Source organism: Nymphaea colorata, chromosome 13 (genome assembly GCF_008831285.2).
Source record: "Nymphaea colorata isolate Beijing-Zhang1983 chromosome 13, ASM883128v2, whole genome shotgun sequence".
In the NCBI taxonomy this organism is placed as follows: Eukaryota; Viridiplantae; Streptophyta; class Magnoliopsida; order Nymphaeales; family Nymphaeaceae; genus Nymphaea; species Nymphaea colorata.
Genome location: NC_045150.1, coordinates 9,371,655 through 9,392,360, shown reverse-complemented (window position 1 = coordinate 9,392,360; position 20,706 = coordinate 9,371,655). Strand labels below are relative to the sequence as shown.

Below are 20,706 nucleotides of genomic sequence, written 5' to 3'. Positions count from 1 at the left end.
GAGGAAGACAGAGCTCGTGATTCTTTCTATGCACTTTGGGTACCTGACCTCTTCGTGAAGAGGGTCCAGGATGATGAAACATGGTCACTCTTCTGTCCAAGCGAGGCTCTAGGCCTAGCTGACTACTGGGGGGAGGAATTTGAAGCTCTGTATACAAAATACGAGACATAAGTAAGTTATCCAGCTTTACAAAGTTTTTTGATTCGCTTATGTGCAATCTTAAGGTTTTTAGAATGTTGTTTTGTTTTAAATGTTGGTTTCGTTTTTCCATTTTAGGATGTGAAAGCACAAAAGCTTTGGTTCCCTATCTTGGTTTCACAAATTGAGACTGGGAACCCTTATATGCTTTACAAGGTCTTCATGTGCTCAAACTTTATTAATTATAAGTATTGCTTTAAGTTAATATTTTTAATTCTTAGGCAGCTTTCTATTCTTTTCCAGGATAAGTGCAACCGAAAAAGCAACCAGCAAAACTTGGGTACAATAAAGTCTTCTAACCTGTGTGCTGAAATTGTTGAGTATTCAAGTCCAACAGAAATTGCTGTTTGTAACTTGGCATCAATTGCTCTTCCTCGTTTTGTCAAGGAAAAGGTACTTGAATGTTCTAAAATATTCCAGTTGTGCATCACGTTGCAATTTCTTGACTTGTCTGAACTTATGGCATTCTTCAGGGTCTGCCACAAGATTCCCAGCCATCCAAGCTGGTTGGCAGCAGGGGTTCATACAATGGATATTTTGATTTTGACAAACTTGTTGAGGTTTGGGTCTTCATTTGGCTTTTGTGAGTTTCTTTGTCTATCAGTTCAGTGAGCATGATATTTTTCCCCTCCTTTTTGATGAGGTCACCTCTGTAATCACATCAAACTTGGATAAGATAGTTGATGTTAACTTCTGTCCTACTGAGACTGCAAGAACATCAAACATGAGACACGGGCCAATAGGTATTGGTGTTCAGGGACTGGCTGACACTTTTATCTTGTTGGGGATGCCCTTTGATTCACATTAGGTTAGTTACTGCACAAAACTTGCTCTATTGTGTGTTCATTAATCTTTTGGAACTAAATGGAACCGCTCGAAGAGCAATACTTTAAATCTAAGTCACCAGGGTACACCCTGTTTGGCCTTGCACCCGTGTCGATGCGCACCCAACGCGGTCAAACAAGAGTCAGGTGCGGCTGAGACTGCACCCGACTAAAATTGTCCTTTTCCGACTCGCATTTGACCCGAGTCGGGTGCAGTCAAATATATGTCGGTCTACTATTTTCGTCCAATTTTTAGGGTTTTTTTTAATTTTTGACAAAGTCAACCACCCGCGTCAACCTCTCCCCTTGTCTATCACCCGCGTCTTCCTCGCCCCTCCTAGATGTGCTTTGCATTATATGCTCGAAATTTTTTTCAATATCCTGTTTCTGAATTTTAAACTGATTTTAGTTGTCATTTGCTATGCAATCTAAAATAAACAGTGAACTTGTATATTCTTTTAGTTTTCCCTAATAAGGAAACTCATTCAGCTACTTAACATCAGCTTGATTTTATTGGAATGCATATTTTTTTTTGTCTTCAAACTTTCAAAACTACTGGGTGGAGACAAGCTAATTAATTATGATTTTCGTATATGAATCAGGTTGTGTAAATTAATGTGTACTTGTGTAATTGTGTTATTCAAGTGCAAGTGTATTTGTCCATTTATGAAAAGTGTGTATTTGTCCATTTATGACTGAAAGTGAACTATACTGACTATCTATTCTTAAATTTGTTATATTTAAAATTTTTTATTTTGAACTTTGTAGATAAAACCATAATAGAAGATAATAATAATAATAATAAATCAATGATAATAATAATAAAACACTCTCACCACACTGCCACACCTAAATTTTTTGAGATGTGTCGTGCCGGCACCCGCACCTGCACCCCGCACTCAGGTGACATAGCTTTAAATTTCTGTTGAGAGCATCTGTTAATGGCATCTGTAAATGACATGCACAAAATTAACTTCTAAAGTACATGCTACAGTGTTTGGTCCATGAAACCTTTATAGCAGCTCGCATATGCCATCACCTCCTCATCCTCATCTTTATCTATCCTTCTTTCCCCATCTCTCTCTCTCTCTGGCAGTTGCAAAGTGTTTGGCTGAATTACAATGGGAAGAAGTGTCCCCAATCTCTGTCGGCCAAAATGCACGTGATCAAGAGGGATGGGCGCAATGAGGCTGTCCACTTTGATAAGATCACCACTAGCTTGAACAAGCTTAGCTATGGCCTCGCGAGAAGCGCTGTGTTTCTGTCTGCGCCACGTAGAAGGTCTGCACCGGCGACACCACCACCCAGCTCGACGAATTGGCTGCTAAGACGGCAGCTGCCATGACCAACAACCACCCTGACTATGCCTCGGTAATTCCTATTCCATGTCTCAGTAGAATTTTTTGTTTTACCTGGGTTAATAGTACAATGATCCGGTGGATTTTTCTAAAATTTTTATTTTATTTGTTTCTCTGATTCTATCTTGTTCTTCTGTGAAGCTCGTGGGTAGGATTGCTGTTTCAAATTTGCATAATTCGAAAACTTGAGATTATCTAGATGCTTATATACATTTGTTTTTTTTACTGATACGAGTTTTGTTAGGATTGTTGTTTTCCTTCTTTTCTCAGCAAGACAGGCCGCGATAGGGTGATTGTTTTTTAAATCTAAAATATAATTTTTAGTAATAAAATATATATTATTGAAACAAATTTTTTTTAACCCTTAACAGGTCGGGCTAGGCTTGGGATGGGTTTTCTTCGGTTCGGGCCCAGGGCCCAGACCTAGAAAAACTGACGGCCTATTCAGCGATGTTGGAAAAAAGTCTGACGGAGGTGAAAAATGGATCGTCCATGGGTTGTTTCTTGTAGTGATGAACATGAACTCTGCTAGGTCTGCACATGAGTCTACACCGGCGTCACCACCACCCAGCTCTACGAATTGGCTGCTGAGATGGCAGCTGCCATGTCCACCAACCACCCTGAATTTTCCGTTTTACCTGGGTTTATAGCACAATGATCCGGTGGATATTTCTAAAATTTTTATTTTTTTGTTTCCCTAATTCTATCTTGTTCTTCTGTGAAGCTCGCGGGTAGGATTGTCGTTTCAAATCTGCATAATTCGGAAACGTGAGATTATCTAGATGCTTATATACATTTGTTTTTTTATCGATACGAGTTTTGTTAGGATTGTTGTTTTCCTTCTTTTCTCAGTAAGGCAGGGTACGACAGGGTGATTGTTTTTTAAATCTACAATATAATTTTTAGTAACAATTTTTTTTTTAACCCTTAACAGGCCGGGTTTTCTTCGGACCGGGTCCGGGGCCCAAACCTAGAAAAATTGACGGCCTATTCAGCGATGTTGGAAGGAACTCTCATGGAGGTGAAAAATGGATCGTCAAAGCATGAGTTGTTTTTTTGTAGTGATGAATATGAACTCTGCTAGGTCTGCACCGGAGTCTACACCGGCGTCACCACCACCCAGCTCGATGAATTGGCTGCTGAGATGGCAGCTGCCATGACCACCAACTACCCTGACCATGCCTCCGTAGAATTTTCTGTTTTACCTCGGTTTATAGTACAATGATCGGGTTGATTTTTCTAAAGTTTTTATTTTTTTGTTTTTTCTAAATCTATCTTGTCCTTCTGTGAAGCTCGCAGGTAGGATTGTTGTTTCAAATCTGCATAATTCAGAAACGTGAGATTATTTAGATGCTTATATACATTTGTTTTTTTTACGGATACGACTTTTGTTAGGATAGTTGTTTTCCTTCTTTTCTCAACAAGGCACGCCACGGCAGGGTGATTGTATTTTTAAGTCTAAAATATAATTTTTAGTAATAAAATATATATTATTAAAAAAAAAATTAATCCTTAACAGGTCAGGCCCGGCCTGGGCCGGGTTTTTTTCTGTCTGGGCCCGTGGCCCAGACCTAGAACAACTAACGGCCTATTCCGCGATGTTGGAAACAACTTTGATGGAGGTGAAAAATGGATCGTCAGAGCATGGGTAGTTTCTTGTAGTGATGAATATGAACTCTGCTAGGTCTGCACCGGAGTCTACACCGGTGCCAGCACCACCCAGCTCGACGAATTGGCTGCTAAGATCGCAGCTACCATGACCACCAACCACCCTGACCATGCCTCAGTAATTCCCATTCTATGTCTCCGTAGAATTTTCCGTTTTACCTGGGTTTATAGTACAATGACCTGGTTGATTTTTCTAAAGTTTTTATTTTTTTGTTTTTTCTAAATCTATCTTGTTCTTCTGTGAAGCTCGCGTGTGAAGCTTGCGGGTAGGATTGTTCTTTCAAATCTGCATAATTAGGAAGCATGAGATTATCTAGATGCTTATATACATTTGTTTTTTTACCCATTCGAGTTTTGTTAGGATTGATGTTTTCCTTCTTTTCTGAGCAAGGCAGGCTGTGGCAGGGTGATTGTTTTTTAAATTTAAAATATAATTTTTTGTTATAAAATATATATTATTAGAACACATTTTTTTTAATCATTAACAGGTCGGGCTCGGCCTGGGCCGGGTTTTATTCGGTTCGGGGCCCAGACCTAGAAAAACTGATGGCCTATTCAGCGATGTTGGAAAATCGGCGTCACCAGCACCAAGCCGACGAATTGGCTGCTGAGACGACAGCTGCCATGACCAACAACCACCCTGACTATGCCTTGGTAATTACCATTCTATGTCTTCGTAGAATTTTCCGTTTTACCTGGGTTTATAATACATTGATCCAGTGGATTTTTCTGAAATTTTTATTTTTTTTGTTTCTCTGATTCTATCTTGTCCTTCTGTGAAGCTCGCGGGTAGGATTGCTGTGTCAAATCTACATAATTCGGAAACGTGAGATTATCTAGATGCTTATATACATTTGTTTTTTTACCGATATGAGTTTTGTTAGGATTGTTGTTTTCCTTCTTTTTTTCTCAGCAAGGCAGGCCGCGGCAGGGTGATTGTTTTTTAAATCTAAAATATGATTTTTAGTAATAAAATATATATTGTTGAAACAATTTTTTTTTAATCCTTAACAGGCTGTGCACGGCCTGGGCCGGGTTTTCTTCGGTCCGGAACCGTGGCCCATACCTAGAAAAAGTGACAGCATATTCAGCGATGTTGGAAAGAGCTCTGACAGAGGTGAAAAATGGATCGTCAGAGCATAGGTTGTTTATTGTAGTGTTGAATATGAACTCTGCTAGGTCTACACCGGCGTCACCACCACCCAGCTCGACGAATTGGCTGCTGAGATTACAGTTGTCATGACCACCAACCACCCTAACCATTTCTCAGTAATTCTCATTCTATGTCTTCGTAAAGTTTTCGGTTCTACCTGGGTTTATAGTACAATGATCTGGTTGATTTTTCTAAAGTTTTTATTTTTTTGTTTTTTCTAAATCTATCTTGTTCTTCTGTGAAGCTCGCGGGTAGGATTGTTGTTTCAAATCTACATAATTCGGAAACGTGAGATTATCTAGATGCTTATATACATTTGTTTTTTTACCGATACGAGTTTTGTTAGGATTGCTGTTTTCCTTCTTTTCTTAGCAAGGCAGGCCGTGGCAGGGTGATTGTTTTTTAAATCTAAAATATAGTTTCTAGTAATAAAGTATATATTATTGAAACAAAAAAATAATAATCCTTAACAGGTCAGGCCTGGCCTGGGCCAGGTTTTTTTCTGTTCGGGCCCGTGGCCCAAACCTAGTACAACTGACGGTCTATTTACCGATGTTGGAAACAACTCTGACAGAGGTGGAAAATGGATCGTCAGAACATGGGTTGTTTCTTGTAGTGATGAATGTGAACTCTGCTAGGTCTGCATCGGAGTCTACACTGGTGACAAATTGGTTGCTGAGATGACAGCTGCCATTACCACCAACCACTGTAACCATGCCTCAGTAATTCTTGTTCTGTCTCCGTAAAATTTTCTGTTTTACCTGTGTTTATAGTACAATGATCTGGTGGATTTTTCTAAAGTTTTTATTTTTTTTGTTTCTCTGATTCTATGAACCTCGCTGGTAGGATTGTTGTTTCAAATCTGCATAATTCAGAAACGTGAGATTATCTAGATGCTTATATACATTTGTTTTTTTACCTATACGAGTCTTGTTAGGATTGTTGTTTCCCTTCTTTTCTCAACAAGGCAGGCTGCGGCAGGGTGATTGTTTTCTAAATCTAAAATATAATTTTTAGTAATAAAATATATATTATTAAAACAAAAAAAATAATCCTTAACAGGCCGGGCCCAGCCGGGGCAGGGTTTTATTCGGTCTGGGCCCGGGACCCAAACCTAGAAAAACTGACGGCTTATTCAGCAATGTTGGAAAGAACTCCGACGGAGGTGAAAAATGGATCGTCAGAGCACAGGTTGTTTCTTGTAGTAATGAATATGAACTCTGCTAGGTTTGCACCGGAGTGTACACCTGCGTCACCACCACCTAGCTCGACGAATTGGTTGCTGAGATGGCAGCTGCCATGACCACCAACCACCCTGACCATGCCTTAGTAATTCCCATTTATGTCTCCATAGAATTTCCAGTTTTACCTAGGTTTATATTACAATGATCGGGTGGATTTTTCTAAAATTTTTATTTTTTTGCTTCTCTAATTCACATTAGGTTGTTTTTTTACTGATACGAGTTTTGTTAGGATTGTTGTTTAGGATTGTTGTTTTCATTCTTTTCTCAGTATGGCAGGCCGCGGCAGGTTCATTGTTCTTCCATCGAAACCTCTCTCTCTCTCTTCTTGATTTGTTCTCTCCCTTTTGATGACCATTAATAGACGGATTCTTCTTCGTCTTCAATTGAACGCAGCATCGACACTAGCGCAAAACCTCCATCACAAATCCCCATTTTTTTAAGTATGTAAGGGCATCGACGCTGCTGTGCCGCACCGTAAAATTCATTCATTCTCCACCAGTAAGCTTCTCTGATAGCCGATGATGGGAAAAACCCACCATCGCACCAGAACCTTCACCATCGCCCTTATCCATTCTCCGATGGTGTCGCTGGTGATGTCATTTCTGTCATTCCCGCTCTGACAATGGATGCAAAGATGGCGCCGATGATGGGAAAAACCCACCATCGCAGCAGAACCTTCACCATCGCCCTTATCCATTCTCCGATGTGTCATTTTTTGTCATTCCGGCTCCGTAATACATCGCAAACGGGCATGTATTATCTATGCTCCCGTCCTGCGGCCAATGCAATCTATTTCACTGTAGATGCTTCTATGCTTCAGGTGATAACATTTCATTCGTATAATTTATATCATTATATTGTTCTTTAACCTCTATCTTAACCTCTATCTCCCTGTTTTGATTTCTCTTCTGATACCAAATAACTTAATGCACACATCAGGATAAACCAGCAGTGGCAGATGATGATCTTGATACCAAGATAGCGCAGATGGTTTGTTCCTTAGAAAACCAAGAAGAGTGCATGGCATGTGGGAGTTAGCTGTATTTGTATGCCGATTATCTTTGGTTATTCTCACTGGTTAGTTAGTGAATCTATGATGTTTTAACAATGTTCCTTTTTTGGTGGAACGACGATAAAAGTATAGATTGTTTAAAATAGAGAATATACAGTAAACTGCGAGACTTGGCTTGCAAGTTTGAAATTGTCAAGTAATTGGAGCTCATTATCTTGCTGTTCATCAATTTACAGTAACAAAAAAAAGGAAATTAAACTTTTACATTGAAATGTCCAACGAGTGCATGCTTACTGCGTTCTAAACATATCCCCAGGATCAATAAGTGGCAACTGCATCTTTCTTTTCCTGTTGCATTGTAGATTGATAAATAACCATAAATAAGGCATTTTATTTCTGTCTTCGTCATCCAAACCCAGGTTTACAAATTGCTACAACCCTAAGTTAAACCAAGCGGAACCCTGATTCGCATAGCAGGAACGACACGTTCTCTTTTATTTTATGGCAGGGATTTGCCTTTTAAGAGCGCATGCTTGAAAGGTTTGCTTGTATCCTTGGACTGTCATGTCGAAGGTTCCCCAACCATGGTCCACTTGATCTCAAAGCATTTCCAACCCAACCCTTGAATGTCTGAGCGCACTTCTCGATCTTATACGCAAGTTCACCACCTTCATGCTCTTTTATTCATAACGCATGAACTGCTCACTCGGTTATTGGACGCTTTTCCGAGCACTATAGAGGTTTAAACCAGGGAAACTGAACTGGATAAATTAGTAAAATGGTAAAGCAACAATGATACTGTCACTAAAACGGTTGCTGGGAGACGGGATTTGCAGAAAAATCAATATGAGTATAGGTAGAAGAAAGATATACAAATCAGGAGATAAAAAACTCAGGGACGCTTAACCCAGCTGCCCCACTGTTGTAGCATGTAGGGCTTAGATTAAGGGTGGGCGCAAGGTCGGGACACCGGCAGGTACTCGGCTCGGCCCGGGTTAAGCTCGGCCCGGGTTAAGGGCCCGAGCGGGCCCAATAACTTTTTTTAAAAAATTATTATTATTATGGATATAGATTTTATTATTAAAAAAAATATATTTTAAATTTTTTTTATTATAATTAGGCTGAGCCAGGCCTACGCCTTAAGTTTCAGGTATCAAGCCCTTATTAAATATATATATATATATATATATATATATATTATTATAATTGGGCCAAACCGGGCCTAAACCTTAGGTTTCAGGTATCAAGCCCGGGCCCGAGTTTCAGACATCAGGCGGGCTTGGACCCGGTTCTGACATTGAACACAACAGTAGCTGTAGGGCTTAGATTAAGGGTGGGCGCAAGGCGGGGACACCGGCAGGTACTAGGCCCAGGCCGGGCTAAGGGCCCGACGGGGCCCAATCCGGCCCAATAACTTTAAAAAAATTATTATTATTAAAAAAATATTTTTTTATTATCAAATGGGTCGTGCTGGGTCGGGCCCGACGGGCCGACCCGATGCCCACCCCTAGACCTAACTGGCCCTAGCGAGCCAGGTCAAATTACCCGGGCCCGACCCATTATGATGTTGACCGGGGCCAGGCCGGGTGCAATGGGCAAGAGCTTGACCATGAAAATCTTTCACTTGGACCCGGGCAGGCTGGATGCCAGGTACTAATACCCATGCCTAAGAGGGACGATGGTGGTTACCCCTATCTAAACTAAGGGTGGGCATTGGGCCTACCAGGCCCAGTAAGAACCGGGTCTGTTCCTGCCTTATGTCCAAAACTCGTGCCCGAGCTTGATATCCCATTGGGCCCAAGCCCAGCTCGACCCAGTTATAATAAAAAAAGATTGTTTGAAATATAATTTTCTTAATACTAAAATCTATAAAATAAATTTTTTATAATATAAAATTTATTTTAATAATAAAATACAATATTATTAAATAAAAAATATTTCTTTTAATTGTTAACGGGCCAGGGCGGGCCACACCATCGCTTTTCCCATATTAATAATATTGTATTTGACGCATCTTCTCACCAGCCTCTACCGTTTTCCCATATTAATAATATTGTATTTGACGCATCTTCTCACCAGCCTCTACGGTAGGCAGTCGGCAAAGTACCCGGCCTTAAACAGTGGCTAAGTGCCCTAATGTGTTGCTATTTCTCCGTCTTTTGCCTTTCACCATAGCTGTAAGCCTACGCTTCTAGCCTTCATTGTTTGCTATGATCTCAAAATTACCATTAACTCTCTCTATAATTGCAGCCAGCCATTCAGCATGTACAATTCAATTCAGCCTCATCATCCCTAGAGTGAGGTTCAGTAAAAACCATAGTGTACAAGGAACTCCAGGCTATTTGGTGGATTACAAATTTACGTTTTCATAATATAATGCATATCTCATATTAAGAGTTGTGAAATCCATTATTTGTTCCAAACAGTTGAGCTCACCTAAAACTAATCACAGCCTCCGATCTTAGATACGAGACTAACAAATATAGCCTTGTAGGGCATTTTAACTACTAATCAGAGAAGAAGAGAAGGGGTGATTTCTGGTATTTGAACTTTGAAGTCTACGCCTCTCCCTCTCAAATCCATGCTGCTAAAATGGATTTCATATTCCCGCTAAAGTGAATAAGCATTATTCCTAGATATCAAAATCTAAATCATACTCGATTATTTGAAAACCGATGTATGCCGCTGATATGCATCGGGCAATATCATTGGTAAATGCTGAATTAAGGATGAAGATTAATTCATTAGTTTTGATTAATCAACATGTTGGATGGATAATATGAGCCGTATCGGCACATACCCAATTTGTTTCGCGATACTGATCTTCTAAAAGGGGATGTTACAAAATACATATTTATATATGAGAAATTTGAAACCAGCCCCGTTGTGATTGGATAGTTTTTTTTTTTAATGTCACTAAAATCCTGGACAAAATGTACATTCTGTCGCTAGAACATGTCAAACACACTGTTCTTGGAACAGAGTGCCCCGTTCCTGACATTTGATGTGAAACTACGCCAATGCCACACGATTGATTCACACTTCAACATGAAGAAAAAATGTTCAAGAAAAAATAATTCACATAAACACATTTGAATCAATTGCAAAACGTCTGATGCGCTCACTTGGAGCTATACGCACCGACACGACCAGCGTTCCTTCCAAATCGACAATCAAACACTTCTGCCACTCATTTGTTTCGAAATTATAACTTCATTTTTATTATCCTGTCGTCGATTTTCTTTATTCTTCTTAATCACGTCTAAGTTGTAAAAAATCAATAGAAACAGATCCTTGCCTCATACGCATGCATTTGAAAACAACACCACCAAAGATCCTCAGCATAAACAGTTACATGTAGGCGCAGTTCAGTCGCTTATTCCGTCCGTCCTCAAGCTGTAACAATTTTTAGGCTATGTCACCTGTGTGCGGGGTGCGGGTGCCGGTGCCGGTGCCGGTGCCGGTGTCGTACATCTCAAAAAAATTAGGTGCGGCGGTGCGGTGAAGATATTTTATTAATATTAATAATAATATTATTATTATTATTAATTTTTTGTAGAAATTAAATAACACAATTAAAATTATACATTTTATGGTAGTGGAAAAAAATCAAAAAAGAAACAGATTGTTTTATGAAAGCCACCATTCTTTAGTCCTGTATCGTTTTTTTTGAAAGAGAAAAAAGAACATATAATATATCTATAGATGTATTTAACTTAGATGTAATGGCTGGCGGGTGAGAATGGTGGATTTGATTTTATGGATTTTGGATCTGGTTTTTTCTCGAAATCAGATTTAAATCCAAACCATAAACTTGGTTTAGATTTGGTTTCGAAACTAGATCCAACCCCCGGGTGCGGTTTGGGTGCGAGCTCATCAGCGGGTGCTGATTGGGTGCGCACCCGCAACGCACCCGTGCGGGTGCGAGCTCACCTGAAACGCACCCAGGTGACCTAAATTTTAGGGTATTACAAAGGCTAGGCATCAGGGCGGCTTGGCCCTTTCATTCACGGGCAGAGAAGAAGCACAGGAAACTTCCTGATCCAACGTTATTATTAAAGGGCTCTGCACAGGCTAATACAACCCGATTGTTGGTGTGTGCACACCTCACAAAATTAGTTTAATATATGTGTTAATATTTTGATATATTCTTTACCAAAAAAAAATTATGTCTTAGTTAGTGCTTGAACCGGTGGACCATGTTGAAGCCCGTTGTCCTGAACAAGTTGTACAGATGAGGGGGAGGGAGAGAGCTAAATTTAGTACTGTATGGAAAGTTTCTACGTGAGGCTGGCTCTTCTTTTTTGCTTCCTTCCACTCTACTTTTGCTGCCCCATGTTAATGGGGTTATACGATACTTTCCGAGCCCACTAAAGGCTGTAAGACCCATGTTAGTCTCAATATTCTGGCAGGGGTAGGTACTTAAATTAAGAGAGTTCAAGACTTACTCACATATAATTGTTGACCGAGAGCCCTTATTATTCATCTTTTCGTATAAAGGTTATTGAAAGAAAGCACCAAAGGCTTTTTTTGTATTATATGATGCGTAACTGAATAAAAACTAATCAATTATCGGTTCCTTGAAAAAGCAATATTTTAATTCAACTGAAGCAGTAGGAATGTTCAAGAGGATATGTGTTTGAGTCTTAAACATGGGAATCAGGGATGTCTACGGATTATATTCAAACCAACATACTCTTAATTATATTAGTTCTTTCTGATGTTCATGTATTCAGATACGAATCCGAATATGAAATATGATTTCACCATTTAAATTAGATCTGAATCCTATTTTTATATTCACGTATAAATCAGAATATGAGATTTAAACCGAATCTTTGCCGATTTTCAGTATATAAAGGCATTGAAACATGATGTTCATTCCAATCTGACTCTGATCTAATTGGGAATCCCATTTGATATTTTTATATATATGAATCTGAATCCGATCAGATATTATTTATGTTTTTTAATCAGATATTACGTTTTTTTTTTCACATATGACTCTTTCACAGTGGTTCAGTTGAATACCACAGCCAATTCAGATATGTTACCATTCCTAGCAGCAATACTGTTTCAATTTGACAAAAGTGCCCTTGTGATAAAAAAAAACGACCTGACAAAAGATAAATTGAAAACATTTTTTTTTTTAAATAAAAATATCCCTCACATGGCCGCTTGTGAGGGTCGAACATTAAGTCCCTCATTATATTTATCCCTTTAAAATGTCTGTTTGATTACCACTATGGTACTGGCAAAAAAGAAAAACCATTCGAGGTAGGACAAGTTTCGAAATGTCTAGAATCACATTCTAGATTCGTGACATGAAAAATCTCGCATGGTGTGTATTTCATGCATTCCACCCAGTTGAGTGGCATGTTAGCACTACTACACCATTGTGTATTTTAACGACGTATTTATCTCATTATCAATGGAAAAGTAACTCCTACTGAAATCAAACACGAGACATTCACCACTTTATTCAACTTTTTAGTGATAATGGAAGAGTAATGTCCGTGGAAATTGAATAAGGAATCGAATAATCATCTCCATACGCCCTAATTGGTAGGAAAGAAAAATAAAAAGGAAAAGATAACAAAAAAAGAGGAAGCTTTTAAGATGAGAGGGACAAGGAGGGAATTGGGCAAAGTGGGGTAGAGTGATGCGAATCACGAGGAGGGAGAAGGGAAAATTTTAAAAGGGAGGCCCACCTTCGCTCCCCCGCCTATTTACAGCCTACAGCGGCGTCTACACTGGCGTCACCACCACTCAGCTTACTCCCTTTGACGAATTGGTTCTCATGACCACCAACCATTCTGACTATGCCTCTGTAATTCACATTCTATGTCTTCCTAGAATTTTCCGTTTTCCCTGGGTTTATACCTCTGTAATTCACATTCTATGTCTTCCTAGAATTTTCCGTTTTCCCTGGGTTTATAGTACAATGAATTAATCCTTTGGATTTTTCTCAAATTTTTATTTTTTGTTTTTCTCTGATTCTATCTCGTTCTTTTGTGAAGCTGGCAGCGAGGATTGCTGTTTCAAATGTGCATAAGCATACTAAGAAGTCCTTTTCGGAAACGTGTGATTACCCAGATGCTTATATACAATTTTTTTTACGGATACGAGTTTTGTTCGGTTGTTCATGGAGGCTGATGTTTTTTTTTTTGTGTGTTTTCAGAATCAAGGATATGTACAATCATGTAAATTCAGGATCAGGGCAAAAGGCTCCTTTGATTGCAGACGATGTTTATGAGATAATTATGAAGGTCCATTTATCTTATTTTTTTCTCGTGTCGTATCCTGGTTTCCTTTAATCTGTTTTTGGCCCATCGTGCAATTTTTGTTATTTGAATAATTTTTTTCTTATTCTGATTGGCCTGAGTTGAGAGCATATATTTAGGTGATTTTCTCTTAACGCAGAAACAGAAAAAAGTTTCTTATTCTTTGGATGAAAACAACGGCAGCCTCTGTTTCCTGATTGTCTGAATGTGGTTCTTATTTCAGAATGCTGCTCTTCTGGACGGTGAAATCATATACGACAGAGATTACGATTATGATTATTTTGGGTTCAAGACCCTGGAAGGGTCATGTCTCCTAAAGATTGGTGGGAAGGTTGTTGAACGACCACAACATATGCTCATGAGGGTTGCCATTGGCATCCACAAAGATGACATTGATTCTGCATTGAAAACTTACCATTTAATGTCCCAGCGCTGGTTCACCCATGCTTCGCCCACTCTTTTCAATGCCGGAACACCCAGGCCTCAAGTATGTTTTGTGTGCTTAAGCTGGGAATGCTTTCATACTCCGTCGTACTTTCGATTTTCTTTCTAGTTTTAATGGGTATTTCTCTATCAGTTGAGCAGCTGCTTCCTTATCTGCATGAAAGATGACTGCATTGAAGGTATCTATGATACACTGACGGAATGTGCTGTCATTAGCAAATTCGATGGGGGGATTGGTGTTTCTGTCCATAATATTCGTGCAACGGGCAGCTATATCCGTGGTACAAATGGTACTTCAAATGGGATTGTTCCAATGCTGAGGGTGTTAATTGACACTGCTCGTTACGTTGAACAAGAGGGCGGCAAAAGGAAAGGTAACATTTTTTACTCCCTGAAAAACGTTATCTTGCTTCCTTTCTCCTGATGCTAAGTGTTGAATGGTATTGGAACTTCTTGGTTGGGGAGGTTCCTAGATATTCAATGTTTGAATCCTGCAGTTTGGGTTGTATTTATTATCTTGTTCTTTTGAATTTAAGTGATGCTTCTTCATCTCATAGGTGCGTTTGCTGTGTATCTGGAACCATGGCATGCGGACATCTTTGAGTTTCTTGATCTGAGAAAGAATCATGGAAAGGTATTTGCAGCTGTTATTATAACATGTCCTGTTACAGTTTCTCCCCCTTCTTTTTATTTCTATGTCGCGTCTGTGTATGTGAAATTGTGAATTAGAGTGTGATTGAGGACCCAATGCTTTGGGACTATCACGTGCTTTCTGCATCGCCCTGCTTTAGATGTACCTGTTAGACTTCAATTCGATTTTGAGTGGAATTTTTAGAGCTGTCTTCACAACTTTAATTTTACAAAAGCTGGTAAAAAGAGGAATGGCAATCCCACTTGATTTTTGGCTTGGGTTGAGTCAGTTAAAAAATAGACTCGAGAATCTGACCAGGGTTCGGTACTGATCTGTTTGAACTTTTTAACATGTAGATACATGCTATCCAAATGTCACCTTTTGAAATTTTGATTTCAGGGTTACATAATGAATCCGATTAAATTTGCAAGCATGTGAATGTCAGGCTGTTTGGTCGTTGTATTGTATGCATAATCTATTAAATTATGCATTTGGTGATTCTGTTTGACTGAACTTAGATGTTTGGTTGCTATAGGAGGAAAACAGAGCCCGTGATCTTTTCTATGCACTTTGGGTACCTGACCTCTTCATGAAGAGGGTCCAGGATGATGAAACATGGTCACTCTTCTGTCCAAGCGAGGCTCCAGGCCTAGCTGATTGCTGGGGTGAGGAATTTGAAGCTCTATATACTAAATACGAGACAGAAGTAAGTTATCCAACTTTGCAAAGTTTTTTTTGTTGCAACTTATGGTGCAATCTTAAGTTTTTTAGAATGTTGTTTTGTTTGAAATGTGGGTTTTGTTTTTCCATTTTAGGGAAAGGCAAAAAAGGTTGTGAAGGCCCAAAAGCTTTGGTTCTCTATCTTGGTTTCACAAATTGAGACTGGGACCCCTTATATGCTTTACAAGGTCTTCATTTGCTCAAACTTTAGTAATCATAAGTATTGCTTTAAGTTAAGATTTTTTATTCTTATGCAGCTCTCTATCTTTTGCAGGATACATGCAATCGAAAAAGCAACCAGCAAAACTTGGGTACAATAAAGTCTTCTAATCTGTGTGCTGAAATTGTTGAGTATTCAAGTCCAACAGAAACTGCTGTTTGTAACTTTGCATCACTTGCTCTTCCTCGCTTTGTCAAGGAAAAGGTAAGTGCATGTTCTAAAATATTCTAGTTGTGCATCACACTTGCAATTTCTTGGCTTGTCTGAACTTATGGCATTCTGCAGGGTCTGCCACAAGATTTCCAGCCATCCAAGCTGGTTGGCAGCAGGGGTTCATACAATCGATATTTTGATTTTGACAAACTTGCTGAGGTTTGTGTCTTCATTTGGCTTTTGTCAGTTTCTTTGTCTATCAGTTCAGTGAGAATGATATTTTTCCCCTCCTTTTTTATTAGGTCACCTCTATAATCACATCAAATTTGAATAAGATAATTGATGTTAACTTCTATCCTACTGAGACTGCAAGAACATCAAACATGCGACACAGGCCAATAGGTATTGGGGTTCAGGGACTGGCTGATACTTTTATCTTGTTGGGGATGTCTTTTGATTCACAGGAGGTTAGTTACTGCACCAAACTAGCTCTATTGTGCCCTGCAGCTATTGTATTTTTTCTGATTGGACTTCAAATTTGTTTTGTTTCTGCCTTAGGCTCGTCAACTGAACAAGGACATTTTTGAAACTATTTATTATAATGCTCTGAAAGCCTCTTCTGAACTTTCTGCCAAAGAAGGCCCTTATGAGACATACCATGGGAGTCCGGCAAGCAAGGTTTGTCTATGAACCGTAATGTCCACTGCTGCGTTTCATTATTGTTCACATTCTATCCTCCACAATATTTGGATGCCTTTAAGAACAAGAATTATATGCTGAGACATGAAAACTTAGGCATGAGGGCCAAATGCTCTGTCGTGCATTTGCACAACAATGCATAAGCAGTTTAGATTCAGCAGAATGTCAGCCAGTGTGCCTGTTTATAATAAGTTGAAGTTGCTCTGAGGCTATATGTATATCATCACTCATTTTTATGCATTTTAATATGCTTTGGTTACTATATATTTATCTCCTTCCTTTTCTATTTCATGCAGGGAATTTTCCAACCTGACATGTGGGGAGTAACTCCTTCTAATCGGTGGGATTGGCCTGCTTTAAGAGAAATGGTTGCAAACAAGGGCTTAAGGAATTCCCTTCTGGTTGCTCTGATGCCCACAGCATCTACCAGAACCGTATACTTCCAATATCTACAGTAGAAGGGTTTTGAGGTTTGTTTTCTAGGCATTTCCCTTTCTCTCATTCTTTCAGCTGAATCTGAGAATTGTCTGATAATTGCTATTGTTTGCAGTGGTGAATATGTGGTGGTTAACAAACATCTTCTCAATGATTTGACGGAAATGGGTCTTTGGTCTCCTTCTCTAAAGAACAAAATAATATATGAGAATGGCTCCATTCAGAAAATCCCAGAGATTCCAGCTGATCTCAGATCAATTTACAAGTATGGAGATTCATATCCTACTATTTACGTGTTTCTCGTCCCACCTATTTAGCTTCTATTTTGGTAGTTAAACTCGATGTTATTTTTTCAGAACCGTTTGGGAGATCAAACAAAAAATTCTGGTGGACCTTGCTATTGACCGAGGGTGCTACATAGATCAGAGTCAGAGTCTGAACATCTACATGGACCAACCTAATTTTGGGAAACTTACTTCTTTGCATTTCTATGCTTGGTCTAAGGTAAGATATCTGGATTAGCGAGTCATGTACGTTCATTGGTTTGATATTGGCATCAGTGCATGTGGATACATGATGGAGCTTTTCAAATCTATTTCTCGCCTCCATCCCTCACCTCTTTTATTGTTGCCAAGCTTTACTTGATCTCAGGTCTAAAACACGGGTCAAATGATGCCTTCTTTAGTAATGGCACGCATCCCTAAGGCCCGTTTGATGAGCATGGATTTTACTGTGCATCAAATAAAATTTACTTTTTTGTACGGCTTTCCACGACGACATCAAACGCAGGGAATTTATCCCTGCCAAAATCACCCGATGAGGGTAACTTTACCTTGGAAAAAAGTCGGACCCTTTGGTTCATTTCTTTTTGCCTGTTAGGCCTGGCTCGGTTTTAATAAAATAATATTTTTTAAAATTTATAAAATAAATTTTTTAAATATGAAATATAATTTTAGTAATAAAATATATATCATTAAAACAAAAAAATTATTTTTTAATCCTTAATGGGCTGGGCCAGGTTTTTTGCTGTTTTCGGGCCCTCAACAAGTGGAGGGCCCAGCCCGGGGACCCGGCTGTAAGAAAAACTGACCGCCTATTAGCGTTGTTGGAAAAAACTCTTAGTGAGGTGAAAAATGGATCATCTTTCCTCCAACTTTTTACTATGTGGCCAAAATTTGCCATTGTGTTGCCAAAGTTGGCTAGCAATGGACGACGAGCTCCAATCTTCCCTCCTTCTGCAGCTTGGGGTTTCTTTCCACTTGACATGTTAATCTGCAAAAAAAATTTCGTGTCCAAACAGGGATTTGGGAAAAGTGAATTTTTCTGACCGTACACTTCCCTTGCATTTTTTTTCCTTGAAAAAATCTCCACTCAAAAAAATTATGTGCCATCAAACGGGGCCTAAATGACTCCAAATGCTAAATTCTTTGTGAAACTCCACAAGGAGTTGACCTGCCCTGCCATGCTGTTCATGCTTGCTGTCATTCTCTTGATACAAGTTTCATACTGAAATCAGACTGGTTTTTGCTAATCACTGGTAATCAACTGTTCATCTTGGCAGGGTTTGAAAACAGGCATGCATTATCTACGCTGCCGTCCTGCGGCCGATGCAATCAAATTCACTGTAGATGCCTCTATGCTTGAGGTGACGACATTTTCTTTGTATAATTTATGTCATTATATTGTACTTTAGCCTCTATTTCCCTGTTTCAATTTCTCTACTGACACCAAATAACTTAATGCACACATCAGGATAAACCAGCAGTGGAGGATGATGATCTTGAGACCAAGATGGCGCAGATGGTTTGTTCCTTAGAAAACCGAGAAGAGTGCATGGCATGTGGGAGTTAGATGTATTTGTATGCCGATTATCTTTGGTTATTCTCACTGGTTGGTGAATTTATGATGTTTTAACAATGCTCTTTTTTTTTTGTGTGTGTAAAGGACGAAAAAACTATAGATAGTTTAAAATAGAGAATATACAGTAAACTGCGAGACTTGGCTTGCATTTTTGAAACTGTCAAGTAATTGTAGCTCATTAGCTTGCTGTTCACCAATTTACAGTAACGAAAAAAAAGAAATCAAGCTTTTTAAAATGGAGTTTGTTGTGAGTTGGATTTGATATTAAGCAATGTTTTAAAACCCGGTGACTGGGGACTCGACTCGTTCGTTCTAGCCTCATGACTCGGTGGGTTTACTTGGTGACTCAGGCCAGTTTTCGTTACCTATTGTTTTAAAGAAAAACAATAGATGGCTTGTCATTTAAATATAAAAAATTGTACAATGACTTGAATCCATGTATAATTCATACCATCAAGTAATAATTAAGTTATATCATTTCTTTGGATAACAAGAAATTGATAACAAGATCTATAATTGCATTTTTCTAAGAAAACTGTGTGGCATGAATCAATATATCAAAGAAAAACAAGTCAATAAAAATCAAACACTAAGATTACCACATTCAACATTTACAGCTATCTAATGGTTAGCAAATTCTACATATATGTTAATATCATATAAAACTAAAAATCCAAAAGTAAAAGTCCGATGTCCTAAAACTAGAAATAAATACACCATATAAGAAGTCAAACTAAATTAGTTTTATCTTTTCATTTGTAACATGTAAATTTAATAAATGAACAATAATTATAAATTGCTATATTTCATAAGTTAGAAGATTCATGTCAAAAGTTAAGTAATTATTAAACCAATGTCCTTGTCTTACAAAAATACAAATTTATCACTAGATTAACTGAATCAAATGAGTGAGTTTTGGACAAGTCAAACCGAGTTCCAAAAGAGTCATGGCCGAGCCATGGCGAGTCAAAATGAATTTCGACAAAAACTAAGTCTTCTTACTGGGTTGACTCATTAGAGGGCGGAGTCAAAGCGAGTTTTTAAACACTCAAATTAAGTGATGGTTCGCGTCTTAATCCATATACTTGGTTTATTATGTCTAAACCAAATATCCAAATTGACTCAATCGAGCTATATTTTTAAGCATATGCATTTATCACATACAAAATGAAGTCAAATTGTTTGCATGAAGAAGCCTCTTCAACAACTAATATAGTTTAGACTACCTAAATTTGCGTTTGGACAGCCAGAATTAAAGCACTTGGGGTCTCCATTTATGTGCTTTAATTTCATTGTCTGTTGGTTTTATACCTAACACCAAAACGCAAAAACTGCAGACTAGAAGGATAAAAGAAAAAGTTTCAAATTGATTATTTCTTCTCATTCTTCATTCCACTTTTTTGAAGATTAATATAACAAAGCACTGAGTGTGATGAAGTTCTTAAAGGCCCGTTGGGATGATATCAGAACAATGAAGAAGTTCGTTTTAACATCAACACGATCAGTTATAAATTTATATTTATCTATTAATTTTTGTGGTATATAACCTAATTTGGACCAAATTTAAACCACTAATCATACCGCACCAAAGGCATCAATTCGCCATTCCGATTGCCTAATGAAAAAAAACAATGTATACAATATCTAAGATATGAGCTGCAGAAATAAGATAGCATAGGCATCATAGATTGACAGGGTTGTGAGGAACAATACTTGGTACAAGTAATATAGGAGCCCTGAACTAATGGCAATTTTACTCCATTTGATTGTGTCCACAAGAAACAAATGGCGTTAAAAATAGAA

General features: G+C 38.5%; 1 protein-coding gene and 1 pseudogene across 2 annotated transcripts in view; both read left to right on the top strand.

The window, feature by feature from the left end:
- Window positions 1–20,706, top strand: part of LOC116266988 (ribonucleoside-diphosphate reductase large subunit-like) — a 61,582-nt gene that overhangs the window by 2,337 nt on the left and 38,539 nt on the right. The window lies entirely within an intron of this gene.
- Window positions 460–18,903, top strand: LOC116266989 (ribonucleoside-diphosphate reductase large subunit-like; annotated as a pseudogene).